Raw genomic sequence first — 19,822 nt, 5'->3', positions numbered from 1 at the left:
CAGGCGATTGTTGAGCGTGCCCATCAAATGCTAAAGCAATTGCTAATTAAACAAAAAAGGGGGAATCTGGGAGATCCACCACAGGAACAACTATGGAAAGCCACTTTTGTTTTAAATTTTCTAAACAGAGACAACAGTGATATGACATGAGTAAGTCAACACTTTGGAGCTTCCCCAATGTTCAAAACACGGCCAATGGTCCATATTCGTGATATGGCCACTGGACAATGGGAAGGCCCTGTGCCATTGATAACCTGGGGGCGAGGATACGCTTGTGTTTCCACAGGAAATGGTCCCAAGTGGATCCCAGCACGATACGTTCGACCGTATCTAGAAGCTGAGCGTCACGAACAACCATCAGAAACGACAGAGCAATGAATCTTTTCTTTTTACAAAAGTATTGTTGGTTTTGATGTTAACTGGCCTGGTAGTTCTGTTGATAATTGTTATGTTTGTCATGTTTGTTTTTCTGTGTTATAAAAGCATAAATCAAGTCATGTACGCTCAAATGCACACTGTACTTGCCTTGCAAAGCATGATGTTAGAAAAAGAAGTGGATGTAGAAACCAGCCATAGCATAGAATTTGCGTGGAAGTAAGCTAATCACATTCTATGAGAGAATTATAGAAATTAATAAGTTATTAAACAGTATAGTTACTAGTAGTTTTATAGTTTATAGCAGCTTTGGTAGTATAGGGTCAATGAAATCATTAGGATGTAATAGACGTGTAATCATTATCTGATATATTAACACAAGCATTATTCTGTATATTAAACAAAAAAGGGGGAGATGTGGGTGAACAGGATTGTGGAAGAAGCAAGGCCAGAGAAAGGAACAAAAGCAGCAGGAACACTGGCAGGGAACCACCCACAAACAGCGCCTAACAACCCTGCTGATGGAAGGGAATTCACACCCATCTGACAGTTGGGGGTTACAGGGGCGTGTTGTTTGGGAAAGAAGATATTTGGTACTATATAAGATGCGTGTTTGTTGTAATAAACTGATTCTGGTTGCACCACCGACCGGGGTCCGTGCCTTCATACGCTACACCCCAGTGCCAGACCCCTGAGGCCTTCTTTTCCTCCCAAAGCTGTTGCGCTCGCAGTGTCCGACATTTGCTGTCCACTGCTGCGAGTGCACAGCTTCCTGCTGATATAATTGGCTGAGTATAATTCTTGTATATCTTATATCAGTATCGGGATTAATACTGGTTCTTTAGCATTATTGTTAATTATTTAATCTTAGTCTATTAAATCTATTTATATTTCAAGCCTCGTGTTTCTTTGTGTTCCGAGATTCCCCTTTCTCGGGTGGGGAGGGGTGATCAGGTGACAGAATAATTGTCTAATGACAATAGATTGTTATGGGTTTTCTCAAACCATAACACGGAGTAGAGGGGTAGAATCAGACCCTTGACCTGCTGGCCACAATTCCTTTGATGCAGCCCAGGATGTGGTTGGCTTTCTGGGCTGCCAGTGCGCACTGCCAGCTTATCTCGAGCTTCTCATCCACAAGCACTCCCAAGTCCTTCTCCTCAGGGCTGCTCTCAATCCATTCTCCGCCCAACCTGTATTTGTGCCTGGGATTGCCACGTCCCAGGTGCAGGACCCTGCACTTGGCTTGGTTGAACTTCATGAGGTTTGCACAGGCCCACCTCTCGAGCCTGTCCAGGTCCCTCTGGATGGCATCCCTTCCCTCCAGTGTGTCGACTGTGCCGCACAGCTTGGTGTCATCGGCAAACTTGCTGAGGGTGCACTCTATCCCACTGTCCATGTCTCCAACAAAGATGTTGAACAGCACTGGTCCCAGTAACAACCCCTGAGGAATGTCCCTCACCACTGGTCTCCACTGGGACATTGAGCCGTTGACCACAACCCTTTGAGTGTGGCCATCCATCCAGTTCCTTATCCACCGAGTGGTCCATCCATCAAATCCATGCCTTTCCAATTTTGAGACCAGGATGTCATGTGGGACAGTGTCAAACGCTTTGCCTAAGTCCAGGTAGATGACATCAGTTGCTCTGCTCTTGTGTACCAATGCTGTAGCAGCATCATAGAAGTCCACCAAATTTGTCAGGCATGATTTGCCCTTGGTGAAGCCATGTGGGCTGTCACCAATCACCTCCTTATTTTCCATGTGCCTTAGCAGAGATTCCAGGAGGATCTGCTCCATGATCTTGCCGGGTAGGTGTAAAGCCCGCCTCACCAAGTTGGCCAGCCTGCTGCCAAAGATTCTCTTGCCTCTTCTAGACAGGTGGATTCCATCCCTCCCTAACAGGTTATAGTCAGCAAAGAATCTCCCTTTGTCATAAAAGCCAAAACCCTCACAACAGCACCAGTTGTGCAGCCAGAAGTTGATATGCATTATCTGTTAATTTCTGGATGTTCCCTTTCTTCTAACTGGTAAAATGGAGGAAACGATAACTTGGGCACCAGTATTTTTCACTTGCACCCTTAGGGCTTTATTGTCTTCCTTAATTCTGCCCAGGCTCTGGCTTGCCATGTCATTCGTGCCCGCAAGAAAGAGTAAGAGTGGATAGTAGTCTGTGCTCTTGTTGTTGTGGCACCCTCTCGGATCTTAGCTACCTCTTATGACTCCCTGTCAGGTTGGCAGATGGGCGCCTCAGTGCCCTTTAAAAGAGAGTCATCCACTACTAGCACTCATCCTTTCTTTTTACAGTATCCACTGTGTGCTGCTGGTACAATTTCCCCTTGCATATCTTGCTTGTGGGTGTCTATAGCTGTTAAAGCTTCATATCTGTTTATTGTTGTGATGCTGGAGGGTGGAGACTGAAGCGGAGTCCTGCTTTTGTGGGTCACCAGGGTCCAAAGTGCCTCATTCTCAGTGGTGTCTGCTACAGTAACATGGCTATGAAACCACCTATCTATCTCAGTCTTGGCTCCTCTCATACTGCACAGCCTTTTAACTTTTTCCTGCAACTTGGCTACTTGACATAACAGATCATCAAGCTGTGCACACATATGCAGGTACTGTTATCCACTTCAAAAATACTATAATGTCTATAGTGACAGGAATAAACAGTGCCTGAACACTATCTATGCAATTCTACAGTCAATCCAATTTTTCTAATAAATTATTTCTTTAGTAAGAAGTTAAAGAGGAAATAGGCTGAAAAGAAGCAGACACCCTTTGAAAGTCATTCTCTTTGATAAGCAGCTAAAAGAAACATATACAGAGATATTGGTCAAATTTTTTAAGCATTCTTTAAGTTAAGGATGATTATTTCAAAGCAGATTTCATTAAATTTTCTTAATCCATTTCTAATTCTTAACTGACCTGCTGGAATTCAGTAACGTAGAAGTTAGCTAATATTACAACAACGTGAGAAAATTCTCATTCTTGCACAAGAACAAGACTAGACTAGAAATATTATGCTAGTCATAGCACATCACTGATAGAGAAGGTATTGTTATATTGCAGTATATTGCATTGTTAATACTGTTTGCTATCTATATAACACTCTACTACTTGTACTAACTAATAATACTCTCTAATTAAAAACAAAATGGAATAATCCAAATCTCACAAAGACACAGTCGGGAAAAAATGTGTTAAACTGATGTTATAGTTTTATGTTTTATTCTGTCATTATAGTCCTACTTTAACAGAGGTTGTACGAACATTACACAAATGCTTCATGTATCACAGAACTAATTTCCTAACTATCGAGTCTTACAAAAAAAAAAAAGGCAGCTCATCTAGGGAGGTTGTGTCTTTCTATGTCAGAAGCAAATTATTCTTAAAATAGGCTGGTAGCTTGTGACATGGGGGAGGAAATAAAGTTAAACAGTGATACAAAGTGATTTGGCTTGATTTACAATCAATATTAACTACATCCACTTCCTAAAACTTGCAAAATGCTTAATCAAATTTCTGGATAGAAAAGCTTTTAAAATTTATTTTTTTAAAATATGATAGCAGTGTGATATCATACCAAAGATCTCTTCTTGAAAATACACACTCAGCTGCTGAACTGTACACACTGGTCAATCCTTCAGATTTTTCTTCATATGTTTAAAATAAACCACATGTATATATTTTTGCAGCTTCACAGATGAAATTAATCACCTTCATAAAGCATTGTTCATAAAACACTGAAATTTTTAATATATTTTTTTTAAGCACAGTACTTAAAAGAAAGAAGTCCTCTAGCAGCTTTACTGATTTTTGAAAGACATTACTGATACATACATACAAATATAGGCAGTGCAAAAGAAAACTTATTTACATCTCTACACTTAGTATACATGACAAAGGAAAATTAAAGGTATGCCTTCCTTTTAAAAATAAGTAAAAATTGCAAAGAACTGTTAACCTCAACAAGTTGTTTCACGTTCTGTAACGGAATAATTGTTCCCTTTGTCAGAAAAGTACTTAATGATAACTCATATTATGAAGATTAATAAAACAAAGTGGCAACAATGTATAAAATGTGAATCATTTAATTTCAACAGGAACTATTTTTTGCATCTGAAATTCAATAATGTATTCCTTTAAACTGTACCTTCTTTCGTTATTTTATTTATAGGCATTCGTACTGAAATTCATTTTCACATAGCATCACACACAAATATCTACAAATTGCAGTGCAGAGCATTATGTAATATCATCTGAAAAAGAGGAAAAAAAAAACAAACAAAAATAAACCAAACAGATACTGAACACTTTTAGACCAAGGCCTTTATTTACAAGGGAAAAAAAGAGCATTTGGAATACTTTTTAATATTTTTTTCTTGTTTTTTTTTTTCCAAAATAAATCTTGGCAAGCAGACAAAAAGCAAAACCAAAGCAAAACCAAAGCAAAACCAAAGCAAAACCTCAGAAGAGAACAAATCTGTCAGACTCCTTGATGTTTACTGCAAGGGAAGATTAATTATTTTTCATGTGTACTAAACCACTGATGCCATGAAAGAAAAAATCAGGACTCAATAGTCGGGATGACTATTAAGCAGGTATCCTTTATTGCAGCGCTGGACGCACAGGGGATCGCTCCTCCAAATGTGCGTACCAGACAGAGTCAGTTTAACAACATATATGGACACCACACATACATATTCATACAAGGACTAATTAACATATTCATTAGTTTCCAGTAAGCATTACCATATGCTACCTCCCTCTTGGAGCCCCCCATTTGTCAGAGATAAGATAACATTGTGCTGGCCTCACCACTGCTGCCCACATACATACATTCCTTTATCGTAGCTCTGCAAGGGGGTAAGCCCCTGTTTGTGGTCAGCCAAGCTATATTTGCTAACTCATACTTAGGTAAGCAAACCTTCAAGCCATACCTAGCCTTATTCTTTAATTCAATCCCCCCTTTTCTTTATGCTATTGCAAATTCTTTTGCATAATTTTGTTTACAGTCCATAATACATGTACTTGTTGTGCAACAGTCCGTACTTTCCACCACAACCAAAGGTTGAGAATAGTCAGCAGTAGGGCTACAAAAATCAACACCAGTACAGGATGCACTAGGAAGTTGAAAAACTGTGCAGCGGTTGGAGATTTAAGTGAGGTATTTAGAAAAATGTCCCACCAATGGTGTTCACCAGTTTTCTCGATGGCTGTGATGATGTTCTTTATTTCCAGAGTATCGTGCTGGACTTGCCATAATGTTCGTTTAGAAGCTTCTTTCACTTTCTTTAGCAGTATTTTAATGTCTGGGTGGGAAAGCATTTTCTTAAGGACATTAATGTCCATTCCAATCTGTAGTTTAGGTACATCACTGTATAGCATGAAACTGTCAGAGATCAACTGAGAAGTGGTTATAGGAGCAGAATAGTTAAAATCACAACCTTGTATTTTGGTAAAATTACAAACACAAAAGTTAGTTCCATTTGTTTCTTCTTCACAAGTATCAATGCTAACATTAACACAACTAGTCCTTATGCAGACACATCCTTTTCCTACATAATACACCTGTGATTGAGCATGTTCCGAGGGAAGCATCTCAAACGTGCATGTACTGTCCTCTGTGTCTAAGCACAAATCTTTGTTTTCAATTACTGCATTCTCACAAACATATCCTAGTTGTTCCTTTGGAATGCAGGCTTCAGTACTAATGGTCTGCCATTTCCTTATATCATCACTATATTTTGTCCAAACATTATGGTTTATTGGTCTGACCACTACATCTTGATGGATTGCCCCTAGTGCTAAAATAGGGAAAATATCCCACACCTTTGCCTTTTGAATTGTGAGCACATAGGCTTCAATTTGTTCTTTTGTGTCATCATAAGTGAAATTAACTAATTGCCACCAAGCCTGATGTTTTAATTCGAATGGGGTGGTAGTATTGTTCTTAGCAATAATTTCTCTAATCTCTTGTGGTAGATTTCCTGACATCCCTTCTCTGATTATATCAGAAACCACAGATTGTATCCAGAGTTGTGTTTGTATACATTGAATGGCAATAGAGACATTTCCCTGTAGTCCTTGTACAAAAGTTGCTAGTGCTTGGAAATCCTCAGTAGTATGGTTAGATAGTAGGGAAATGAAATCAACAGTTAATTGCTGAGTTTCAGCCAGAGTAATTAGAGATGACCTTAATGGTACTTCTAGCCTTCCTAAATCAGAGGTGACTGTGCTCAGTTTATTAATCATTACTTCCTGATCAATCGAGTTTAAAACTCCTAGTCCAGATCCAAACCATCCTGTTAAATCTCTCCGTTTCCTTGAGTGGTGAGCTCTGGAATGTAACCATGCCTTCCATCCTTTAAGGCTTTGTGAAATAAAAGGTAAGCATTCTGATTTTATCTGAGATATATCAGCTTGTACTCTTACCTGTACCTTCTTTAAAGAATATGTGGGGTCCAGAAATAATTTCTGCTCGTTGGATTGTCTGACTACATAAGGGCCTGCGAATGAGAGGTTGTGGTATTTTACAGCACAGTTAGCTGGTTCAAACGGAGGGATGGTGGTTGGACTTGGAGTAATTATATTTCTCCAAGGCACTTTGAGCAAAAAGGGGAATGTTCCTGAAAGGCTTTCTAGGCTCCATAGTGCATTTAGTTTATAAACTGCTTCTCCTTTATTTACTATAGTAAGGCTACATTGAGGTTGCTGACATGTAACCTTCAAAGTAGCTGTTGGTACTTCCCATATGGTAAGTTTCCCTTTTTGAGTGCTATCGTATTTTATATTTATAGTAATGTTTTCAGCCTTTTCAGATGCGTTACAAGTAACCATACTCCTAAAGGTAAACGGTTGGGTGAAAGTTTTTATCTCCTTTTTGCATGCTACATTTTCCCCATGTATTACATATTTCTTATATATTATTGGTACATTATAATTGAGAATAGTATTTGAATGTTTCACTTTTGGAAAGGGGATAGGTTGGGGAGAGAGAGCAATCAATTTAGTCGTTTGAGCTTTATCCATACCATGTGTGGTGGTCATACCCTTTGGGATTGCAATCAAAGCCGCTTGTTGGTATGATCTTATCATTTTCCTTCCATCATGCATAACTCCTATGCACCTAATCATTGAACTAGCTTTAGGCTGAACCTCTGCTCGACAGTATTCTTGGTGAAGTGTACATACTGCCGAGAATATGCATTGTTGCGGCTCTTTACATTGTATACCGTTGTATACCATTTATATGCCAACCATTATTACAGTGGTTAGGTACACTTGTGTCATATCAAATTTACATGCTATATCAACCAAGCTGTTTTCTCTTATTTCAAAGGACGGTATTTGTCGTGAATCTCCCCAATCTCTTCTAATCTGGCCATTAATTTTTAAAACTGTGTATACCTTAGTCTTTTTGTATGTGATATTCAGACCTGCATTGCCCAAGTATCCATTCCTGGTCCAGTCTTCAGGGTCAGGGACATCATCTAGATCTTGATGAGTGGTGCAGTTCTCTGTCTGTCCAGCTGTGATGTAGATGATCACAATAATGATTTCCGGAATCGCAGTTTTGCTGGTCCAGTACATTCGGAGGTCCATTTCTGCTCAAGTGGGGGATCTTCCTTATGCCTCAGAGCTGTTTTTGTAATCTTAGTTTTAAAGGTCCTAAAGGTTCAGAAGTCCGCTGCTTGTCTGGAGCTTTTTTCACTCGAGAGTAGTGAATCCAGGCCGGCTGTTCCTTCACTTTGATTGCAGTGAAGGTGGTCAGTAGCACTTGGAATGGTCCGTTCCACTTCTCTTCCAGTGGATTGCCTGAAAAATTCTTGATATAAACCCAATTTCCAGGACTAAAGGGATGGATAGGGTGGTCCAATCCCTTAACTCTGCTTCCTAGGACATTCTTATTGATTTTCTCTAATTGTTTTCCCAAAGAAATAACATATTTTTGTAAATAGGAATTACCCAACTGGTTTAAATCTTCTCCTTTATATTTTGTCTGGTATGGTCTCCCATATAATATTTCAAAAGGGCTTAGGTTCTCTTTAGCTCTTGGCTTTACACGTAGTCTAAGCAGAGCTATGGGTAATGCTTGATACCAACACAAATTCGCTTCTTGACATATTTTGGCTATCTGCTGTTTTATCATGTGATTCATTTTTTCTACTTGCCCACTGGCCTGCAGCCTATATGGGGTGTGTAGCTGCCAATCAATTCCCAATAGTTTGCTAACTTGTTGCACTACTTGTGCACAGAAGTGAGTACCTCTATCTGATGAAATGACTGTAGGTACCCCGAATCGAGGTATTATCTCGTTCAGTAACACTTTAGTCACTTCTCTCGCCTGGTTTGTTCTACAGGGAAAAGCCTCTGGCCATCCAGAAAAGGTGTGTGTAAGCACTAATAAGTACTTGTACCCCCCTTTTCTTGGGAGTTCGGAAAAATCGATTTGCCAATGGTCTCCTGGTATGTTTCCTTTCCCAATAGTTCCTAACTGTACTCGATTACCTATGTTGGGGTTGTTTCTCAAACATATTTCACACTGCTGAGTCACTTGTCGAACAGTGGTATATAAATTCTTCCCTATCCATTTTTGGCTCAAAAATTTATATAACGAATCTGCTCCCCAATGTGTCTTATCATGTTCTTCTTTAACAAGTCCCCACACTAGTTTGGCAGGTATGATAATTCTACCGTCACTTAAATGAGCCCATCCCTTGGAAGGAACTTGTCCTCCTAATTCTTGTATGAACTCCTCATCTAATCTAGAATATTTAATGCCCTCCTGGTCATCCAGGTCTTCATCTCTATTGTCTGGAATTAAGGCTAGAATTTGTTCTTTCTGTATTCTTTCTGCTGCCTGTTTAGCCTCATAATCAGCCAATCTGTTACCTCTTTCTTGGTCAGTGTTACCCCTCAGATGTCCTCGACGATACATGATGGCGACTCTAGCTGGTAACTGTACTGCCTCCAATAGGCGAAGTATCTCTTCTGCATGTTTGATTTGTTTTCCTCGCGCGGTAAGCAATCCTCGTTCCTTCCAGACTGCTCCATGGGCATGAACAACTCCAAAGGCATATTTAGAGTCTGTCCATATATTTATCCTTTTCCCTTTTGCCAATTCCAAAGCCCTAGCCAAGGCAATGATCTCGGCCTTTTGAGCTGACGTCCCGGCAGGCAATGGTTGGGATTCAATTACCTTACTTGTGGTCACTGCATATCCAGCCTTACGGATACCTTGTCAGACAAAGCTACTTCCATCCGTAAACCAGGAGTCCTGTGCGTCCTCCAGGGCTTCTTCTTTCAGATCTGGTCTGCTGGAGTACACAGTCTCTATTGTTTCCAAACAGTCATGTGTCAGTGGTTCAGTTGTTGCTCCACTAAGGAAAGAAGCTGGGTTCACAACGTTAGTCACTTCAATTTTAACGTCATCCGATTCAATGAGGATGGCCTGGTATTTCAAAAACCTGGATGGGGAAAGCCAGTGATTCCCTTTTTGTTCTAATACAGCGGATACTGTATGTGAAACCAACACTCTCATCTTCTGGCCCAAAGTAAATTTCTGGGCTTCCTCAGTATTTAGTATTACGGCCGCTACTGCTCGTAAACATCCTGGCCGTCCTTTACTTACTTCATCTAATTGTTTAGAGAAGTAAGCCATGGCTCTTTTGTATGGTCCCAGCCGTTGAGCTAGAACTCCTAGAGCTATTCCTTGTTTCTCGTGAGAAAAGAGCCAAAAAGGTTTGGTTACATCAGGCAAGCCCAAGGCCGGGGCTCTCATGAGTTCCTTTTTAAGTATTTCAAATGCGTTCTGAGCTTCTTTGGACCATATCAATTGAGTGGGATTATTTTTCAAAAGTTCGTATAAAGGTTTCACTATTATTCCATAGTTATAAATCCATAATCGACACCAACCTGTCATTTCCAAGAAGGTTCTGAGTTCTTTTACCGTCTGAGGAAGTGGGGTTTTACAGATGGCTTCTTTTCATCCGGTTCCCAACTCCCGTTGTCCTCCAGATAATTCATATCCCAGGTAGGTCACTTGCTGTTGTATCATTTGAACTTTCTGTTGAGAGACTCAATATCCATTTAGTCCAAGAAAGTTTAACAAGCTCACAGTCCATTGGATACACTCAAGTTTTATTTTGGTTGCTATTAATAGGTCATGCACGTATTGTAAAAGGGTTCTGGTTTTGGAAGGAGGCTTCCATGCCTCAAGCTCTCGTGCTAACTGATTTTTGAAAATTGTTGGACTGTTTTTGAAACCTTGGGGTAACACTGTCCAAGTAAGCTGGGTTTTCCTACCAGTGGTAGGGCTTTCCCATTCAAAAGCAAACAACTTTTGACTTTCTTTAGCCAAAGGCAGACAAAAGAATGCATCTTTTAGGTCTAGTACTGTAAACCATACCTGACTGTTTTTCAATTTGGTAAGTAAGGTATAGGGATTGGCAACTACCGGGTGCAAATCTTTAACAATTTTGTTTATTCCTCTTAGGTCCTGTACTACCCGATAAGTTCCATTTGGTTTCTTTACTGGGAGTATGGGGGTGTTATATTCTGATTCACATTCCACTAGTAGTCCATGTTGTAAAAAGTTATTAATTGGGCCTTCTATTCCCCTGCGATCTTCTACTCTCAAGGAGTATTGTTTTTGACGTATTGGGCTCGCTCCCTCCTTAAGTTCTGTTACTATGGGGGTGGCGTTTTTCGCCCTTCCTGGAGTCCCTGTAGCCCAAACGCCTGGATATACTTGATTAATGATTTCTTCAAGTTCGGGTGATGATACAATGAGCTTTTCAGAGTGCATCAGGGCTAGGCTCAAAATTTCAATCAACTGATCTTCTTTTACTTTTAATTCCATGACTCCTTGATTAAAAACTATCACTGTCCCTAATTGCTCTAATAAGTCTCGCCCTAACAGTGATCTGGGGGAATATGGCAAGTATAAAAATCGATGTATTCCGATCTGTTTCCCCAATTTAAATCTGAGGGGTTCTGAAAAGAACGCCTTTCTCTGCTGGCCAGTGGCTCCTACCACATTTACAAAATCCTTGCTTACAGGTATTAATTCTTGATTTAAAACAGAGAAAGAGGCACCTGTATCTATTAAAAATTCAACTTCTTTCTCTTGTTCCCCTAGCTTTATCTTAACCAGTGGATCCGCTAGGGTAGATGCCCCAGGTCCCCGTCAATCGGTCCCTGTTTCAGCTATCAGGGCAGGTGGGGTACTTTTAAGCTCAGGGCATTCATTTTTCCAGTGTCCTTTTTTCCGGCAATATGCACATTGATTCCTTTCCAATACATTCTCAACATTAACACCCCTACCTCTTGCCAAATTCCTTAATCCTCCTCTATTCCTAAAAGACCTCCCTCTTCCAGGTCCTCTAAATCCCGTACCATTTACTACTCCCCTCTGTTCTAATGCTGCCACAGTGGCTGTGGCCATCACTTTTGTCAGCTTTCCCCTGTCTACATCTTCTCGATTTCTAAAAACTCTCCAGGCTTCTTCAAGTAATTTCTCCAGATCCCTTATATCTGGTTCTTTTAATTTCTGGAGCTTCTTTCTAATATCTGGAGATGATTGTCCTAAAAATAAGGAAACAAGCTGTTGCTCCCCTGTATCTGAGGAGGGATCTAAAGTGGTATATTTTCTCATTGCCTCTCTCAGTTTGTCCAAAAACTCCGTAGGGGTCTCCCTCTGTCCTTGTTTGACAGCATATAATGCTGACCAATTTATAGCTTTCGTAATGGCATTTTCCAGCCCTAATTTGATCCAATCTTGATCTCGTCTTAACATTGCATAATCTTGTCCATCATTGGGATCCCAGTTCGGATCAGTCAGTGGAACATGCTCGTCCAAACTCCCTTGCAGGACTCTCCCTGTAATTTGAGCCTGCACATGGGTTCGGGCAGTCTTTAATACCAATTGTTTTTCTGTCTCAGTCATCTCTCCCAAAATTAGATCTACATGTCTCCAATCTGGATCTTGATTTCTAACTATCAATTCAAATTGCTTTGCCACCTTAGAGGGATCATCTCGATACCCTCTAGCTACTTCTTTCCAATCATTTAAATCAGTGGTGGAAAATGGAATTTTCACTCTAGCTGGCCCACTAGATCCCATCACTTCCCGTAACAGGGCTAGGAGTTGTGGAGCTCTCTGGGTTTTACTCCTGGTTCTTGCAGTAACTGGAGTAAAGGCAGTTGCTGCTTCCCCTTCTTCCTCACCGCTACCGCCACCCTCTGTCTCAGTGAATGGCAATTGGTGTGGAGAAAGCGGATCTTGCAATAGAGGGGGAGGCATTCCCGAATCCTCAAGCTGATCCTCTGTTTCCTCTTCCCTCTTTCTGGATTCTGTTACTTTCAAACACCTTTGTCCAATACTACATGCCGAGCAGCACCTCTTCATTTTCTGCTGCCCCTTTCTTTTATCTTTCTGTTCTTTCTCTAGGGACAAAACTAGAGGGTCTTGCGGTGGTATATTAAAGCCACGGTCCTTTTGCCATTCAGGATGGTTTCGCAAAGTGAAAAACATATCCGCGTACATAACCTCATCCCATTTCCCTTCTCTTCGTAAGAATAACATCAACTGCAACATGGTATTATAGTTTAGAGTCCCATTAAAGGGCCACTTTTCTCTGTCATCTAATTTATATAAGGGCCACCGTTGATTACAATATTTTACCAAAGTTTTCTTATTCACGTTCCCACCTGATGGTCCCCCTATATTTTTCCAGTGTTTTAAAATACATCCTATGGGGCTCCTTTTCACAATTCCACCACTTTGCTGTTCTCCCATCTTTATAAATTTAACTCCCCAATTGCCCTACCACACAGTACAGTTAGAGGATAAAATCTATCTCCCCAATGCTCCTCCCACTGCATCCACAGCTGGCAATTAGGGCACTCAAAATCAGTACAATCTGGATTATATCCAAATGAACATAAAATATCTTAGAACAATTTTAACATTTAACACTTATTGTTGGCTTACACCCATTATCCGGGTGGAGGGGACAATTATCCATTTATATAACCGGTCATATTCATCTGATACTCGCTTCGTTCGTCTCCGGCCGCACCCCTCGCGGGATAATGGAACCGCGGATCAGAACTCCACACTCGCTTTGCAGCTCTGCTGCGTCTCAGTCACTCAAATCATACATACAAGAGCTAGCTCAATTCATTCACACACCTTTTATCAAATCCAAATCAGCTTTCAATACACAATTCCTTTAAACAGTTCTGATTTCAATACCAATGTTACTATTGCCACAAGGCACGTTAAATGCAAAAGTACGTAGCTTTACTCACGACCGTACCTGACGTACCAAGACCAAGTGTACGAATTACAAGAGTACGAAGCACAACATGTGCTCATACCCGCGTACACAAACCAAGTGTACGTATTGCAAGAGTATGCAGCACAACATGTGCCTGCACTCACGTACACAGTATGCCCTCAGGCACTAGTAGCCTGGCATACGGCGCCCTGCGTAGGACGTCTCCTACGGCTTATGGGAACCCCAAATGACCGGTTCCAAACAATTTTTTTTTAATATTTTTTTTTTTTAAAAAAAGAATACCTTATTCGTTAGATGGTCCTTGTCTGCCCCTGCAGTGATCCGTATGAGGCGAGGAGTCCCTCCGGGAAAATCCCGGGGGTACCCTGGGGAGTCCTGTTCTCAGCGGGTCCTGCAGCCGAGCAGAGAGGGTCCCATCTGGGGTGCCAGAATTGATGCCGTGAAAGATGAAATCAGGACTCAATAATCGGGATGACTATTAAGCAGGTATCCTTTATTGCAGCGCTGGACGCACAGGGGATCGCTCCTCCAAATGTGCGTACCAGACAGAGTCAGTTTAACAACATATGTGGACACCACACATACATATTCATACAAGGACTAATTAACATATTCATTAGTTTCCAGTAAGCATTACCATATGCTACCTCCCTCTTGGAGCCCCCCATTTGTCAGAGATAAGATAACATTGTGCTGGCCTCACCACTGCTGCCCACATACATACATTCCTTTATCGTAGCTCTGCAAGGGGGTAAGCCCCTGTTTGTGGTCAGCCAAGCTATATTTGCTAACTCATACTTAGGTAAGCAAACCTTCAAGCCATACCTAGCCTTATTCTTTAATTCACCACACTGGTCATATAGCAAAGAGTATGCATCCATATAATCCCCCTACTTCTGGATCTACCAAGTCTGTAAAAAAAATTCCTTCCCTGCCCCCCTCCCCCCCAGCAGGTTTGAGTAGTATGCTTTTCAGTCCCCCACATAAGTGATAACACTGAAATAGCGCTAGTCCTTGATATAGTACTACTATATGTATAACCTCAATAAGGTACTCATAGAGACTGAGGTCTGTATACTTCTAAACTTTCCAAAATGAGCAAGTACACTGAACAAGCCTCATCCTCTACATTATTTTACAAAACCATTATAATCAAATACTGCACCATAGCTAATGGTATTTAAGAACAACAAGACTTCAAATCATAGCATTATTTTGCATTTTCAAAATACATGATTTCCTCTAACTTTTATGGTAGTATGGAGTATGATAGACAACAAATAAAATAGAGTTTCCAACCAAACCTTCCTGTGCAAATCTCAAGAGATACCTAAATTAATGCCTAATCTAGTAGTTCTTAAATTTTCCTAACACTTCAAAGGGGGAAAAACTAGTCTTTTGGCCAGCAGATGTGTTTGCTGACAACGGAAGAGAGACAAAGGTAGTAAAGACCATCAGTGAAACCTAGGAATATCATCTTGATGAGAAAGAGACTATATTCTAAGCAACTCAGCAACGGAAAGAGTTAAAAGCTACATTCAGAAAAAAAAATAAAAAAAAAAATCTGCCTTTCAAGCAATTATTGTTGGAAAAAGAGTCCTTATTCCCTGTGCCATTACGTACACACCATCCTGGCTGTCCAAGCTTGTGTACTTTATCTATAGTTTAACTTCTTAATTGCAGAAAGGAAGGGAATGAACCTCCATTATTAGAGCAGGTCTGATGTAGAAGGGATAAAGCATAATGCAAAGCGTCAAAACATGCATTGCAATTTCTCAAAGTGCAAAACCCAAGTATTCTGCCTGGAGTTAGACTAGTGGTGTAACATCCCTTTAAAACAGTTTGCATGCGAAATATCTCTGTTGTGGAAATTAAATGAGTTTTAAATAGAAAATCCAATTCCAACAAACACAGCCCCAGGTAGATAACCAAAGCAGCCCGAATCCATAACTTTGAGGCCCAGCAAGACATTTGAATTACAAGAGCAAGCATCTCCCACACACAAACACTGACTAGCCAAAAGAAGACTGCACAAAAACACATTGGCAAAACACTGATCAAGATTCCAGAAGTCTATTAACACTGTATGGGAGCACTATCCTTTAACTACAGAACATTGGCAAGCTTCACAATGCAGCAGAATAGAAAACTGCATGCAGCCAAAATGCAGAATGTTCCTCCTGATCCAAGCACATGGGTAGGTGGTCTGTACCTCATTCAGAGTTTAGTTCTAGGGTTCTTCCTCCTCATGAAAAAAACCTCAGGTTTCTGCTACAGTATTATCCATAGTATTCCTTATTTTAAGAGAAAAAAAAAACCAAATACAAACCACACACACAAACTTTTTTAAAAAAAAAAAAAGCCACCAAACTAATTTGCTGTTCGAGACCTCTGTTTCATACCAGTCAAATATATCACGCCCTGTTAGTTTTAACCTGCAGCTTCTCAAACCAGGAGTAGTATACTGGAAAAGTCCCTGAATTAGGAAGACAATCCTGAATTAACTCATATTGGAAACATCGCTTTAACTGCTTTCTGCTTTTCTAAAAAAGCCTTTAATTCTACAGGTATCTTTGCTATTTTCCACAGTTCTACAAGAAACAAAATAAATGTTTTCTTTTCCTGTTTAATCACTTTTTTCCCCTCACTTGCACTGTTCATGTGAAAGTATTAAGAAAATCCTTTCCATTTCTGTGGCTCATATGTTATTCATAAAAGTTTTGGGAAACTGTAAAAGTCAGATCTGTAAAACAGCGACAAGAACAGACAATTAAATGCTCATATTTTAAATTCAAAACTATTGACCATCTTTTGCAGTACAGCACTTGTCTAACCTCAAACATCTTGTTACCTCCTTCTTCACCATCATCTCCTGTTAGATGGTGCTAGACCCATACTTTACCCCAGCGTAGTATCCTACCTGAATCAGACTCAGAAATCATATCCTAGCTGTACTTTTGCACTTCCACAACTCTCCTTCCAGAACATCTGCATTCTGAATTTTAGCAGTACAAAACACAGTTGCTGGATTATGTCTGTATTTTAGAAGCAGGACTTAATTGCATGTTTTTAAACTACTCACTTATACCCCTGTGTAGGAAAGTAACAGAATATTGGCGATGAGGACTGTAAATACGCTCAAGTGACTCGCACATGGGGTGCTGGAAAACACATCTATCACACTAATTGTTGTTTAGTCTTATGTGCTCAACAAGTAGAACATCTGCACTTAGATAACATAGACCTGGGATGGACTCAGGGGCACCTTATCGAACATGCCCAAGATTCCTGCCCTGCTGTTGAAGAAGATCAGAGCACAGTGAAAAACTATGCCTGCCTGAATCCTTGAAATACAGGCCAGAACAGCAAGTCTGAGCTCTCTCGCTCTCTCACTCCCTTGCTAACAAGGACTCTCTCGCTAATAAGGACTCGTCCCCTGCTTGCATGCCTCTGCCTGGATGTTGCTTCAGAGATTCCCCAATCCATGAGGTATTGAGATTAAATTTGTTCTTTGCTTTTAATCCATGGTTTTGTGGTTGTTCCTGCGTCCTGCCTGCATCAGCTCACACACCCTGCCTCAGTTGTCATCCTGGCTTTCACATCTCTGTGAACTTACCTATTTTGTCATCTCCAAATATTTGGATTTTTCCCTGGAACTGTCAACACTTGAAAACATACTGTCACGGTTTTCCCAGTTCTAGAATTCTCCCCATTTTTTAAAATGTGAATAAAATTCTATTTTACAATAAGAAAATCTACTGGAAAAGCCTAAGTTTAGGTAATTTTATCCTCTCATTCTGTCCCTGGTTTCAAGAATACCTGGAAGAGAACCTCTAGTAATCTCCCATAATGGCATTTTTCTAAACATCATAAAATTACATTAGTTTTTTTCTTATAAGAAGCTTCATATTTTAAAAAGCAGCAAAACTGACAGTAGCTAAAGCTTTTGCACCTTTCACAGAACAGTAGGCTTCTCCATGAATGGCCCAGAAAGGGATCTAGTTTAGATACAAGGATAGAAACAACTTTAACTACTCGAGCAGAGCACTCTAAATTCTCTTCATCTCCCTACCACAAGCACTCCTACTCTCTGTCAAGAGAGTTGTCAGACAACAGGGAGGAGCAGAAAATGAAAGCAATAGACAGATACTTTGAGGTGGAATATGACAATGTAGAATGAATCCTATTGGAAACATTCATTTTGAAATTAATAGCTATTGAGCATTCTTGCAAAACAAAGTTCAGAAGGTTAGTTGTTGAGCCTCAGCCACCGCAACACCCATACTGTTGTAACATTTAAGGCTACCAGTTTTGCTCAGTTCTTCTGCCTTTCCACAGCTGACTTTCAGGGTTTTTAGCACTTTCTCTCTTCCTTTAGCTTGTCACTGCTTATGTAATAACGTCAGAGGCCAGACTGCTTCGTGATGCCAAAAGAGTATGCTCACGTCATATCAGAGAGGAGCATTTGTTTCCAAACACAAAAAGGCAGTCCATACTTGACCAACAGATATGTACACACATGCATTTGTGCACACTGTAGTCCAAAAGATAAAATTATTTTTTATGAGCTAAAGCATATCCAATCCAACTTTTTTATTATTATTTTTACTTTTTAAAAATAAGGATCAGTTAATACCTTAGGAATTTTTGCTCATGTGCCTAAGTTGTAAGCCACACAAACTGAAGGAAGTAAAGAGAGGAAGGAATGAAGATAATAAAAAAAACTGAGAGCAGTGAGAAAATCCTCAGGAGTGCACAGCTGCCATTCAGTCATTTAAACAATAAATAAAAATAAAATTAATGCACTAGTAAAGTGAATAAGGATGAGTAAATTAAAGCCTACTCCACTGACACAAAAATGAGGAAGAGATCCATTTTTATTTTCCTGTTGCATCAGATATTTAGCAGCTCTGCTCTGTTCATATCTACCATATAGTTATAGAAGAAATTTAATTAACTGTATTCCTCTCTCTAAATAGTCTCATAGTGGTTTAGCATTAGCAGCTAAAGTAGTTGGAAGTCTTAAGCCGCAAGACCTGACCGAGAGTAAACTTTTTGATAAAACTAATGCTGCTAACAAAAAACTAGCTGAATCCAGCAGATACAAGCAGAACAAAGATAATGACCAAGGAGACAATTCCAAGGGAATGAAGTAACTTCAGAAGGCGGCCAGCCCAGCGACAGTGAAAACCAATAAGAAATCGAGACCACGGACCAGAATTAAGTGATAGGACTTGGTGATCGGGGGATGGGTGGTACGGGTATAATTGAGAGGCGTGAATTGGGGTAGGGGTCCCTCTCTGGAGGCACCAAGCTCAATCTGTAACCTAAGAACTAATAAAAAATTAATTGGAAACCTTCACTCAGATTTTGCATTCTCAACGGGATCCTAGGGTTGGACCCTGTTATGGTGGCCGGCGTGTGTAAATCGAGAACATATATAAAGGTATGAGTTTTAAACTAAAAATAATGTAGTTTTTATATTTAGCTTGTTATTCCAAGAACCCAGTATAGAAACATGACATTTTTATCCTATCACAAGTCCATGATTCACAGGCAACCTTAAAACCTTACAAAGAAAGATTTATTTTGCTCTGCCCACCTCTACGACAAATTTTTAGTTTAGCTTTCTTTATATTAAACCCACGTAACTCCATGACTTGCAGAAAAAAAAGGCATGTTTAACTGAACAGCTTTTTCAAAGAGATTGCTCTCATATTTGGCATTTAACAATATTGTGCAGTAAGCTAGGCACTACAGGTTTTTCTGTCAAAATATACTTGAAGTATATTATACTGCTAAAATTTTAATTAGTCAGGAAAGGGCAACTGAAATATTATGCTACAGAAAGATTTAGTAGATTTATTATTAATATACATATATAAAAAAAAAAATAAGCTGCAGAGACACAATCCTGGCTCAATGAGCTAAAAAGTTAACCATAACCTGCAATAATCAATATGCTTTTTAGGCCAATATCATATATTCACATACAAGTTTGAGATGTAACAAAAGCCAGCAATTAGAGTAAGAGGTCAACATAAATATGATCACAGCAAAAAGGACGTAAGTCTTCACTTTGAACAACGTGTCAGGATAACTGTAAACAGAGGCAAACAGATGTCCTTCATGATCTGTGCAC

General features: G+C 40.0%; 1 protein-coding gene across 1 annotated transcript in view; it reads right to left on the bottom strand.

Moving 5' to 3' along the window:
* LOC141476685 (protein fem-1 homolog C-like) overlaps positions 1-19,822 on the bottom strand; it is a 31,949-nt gene that overhangs the window by 10,987 nt on the left and 1,140 nt on the right. The gene's annotated exons all lie outside the window — the stretch shown is intronic.

The sequence above is a fragment of the Numenius arquata genome, chromosome W (genome assembly GCF_964106895.1).
Source record: "Numenius arquata chromosome W, bNumArq3.hap1.1, whole genome shotgun sequence".
Lineage (NCBI taxonomy): Eukaryota > Metazoa > Chordata > Aves > Charadriiformes > Scolopacidae > Numenius > Numenius arquata.
Note: the sequence above shows the minus strand (reverse complement) of the source record. Positions and strands in the feature narration are given on the sequence as shown.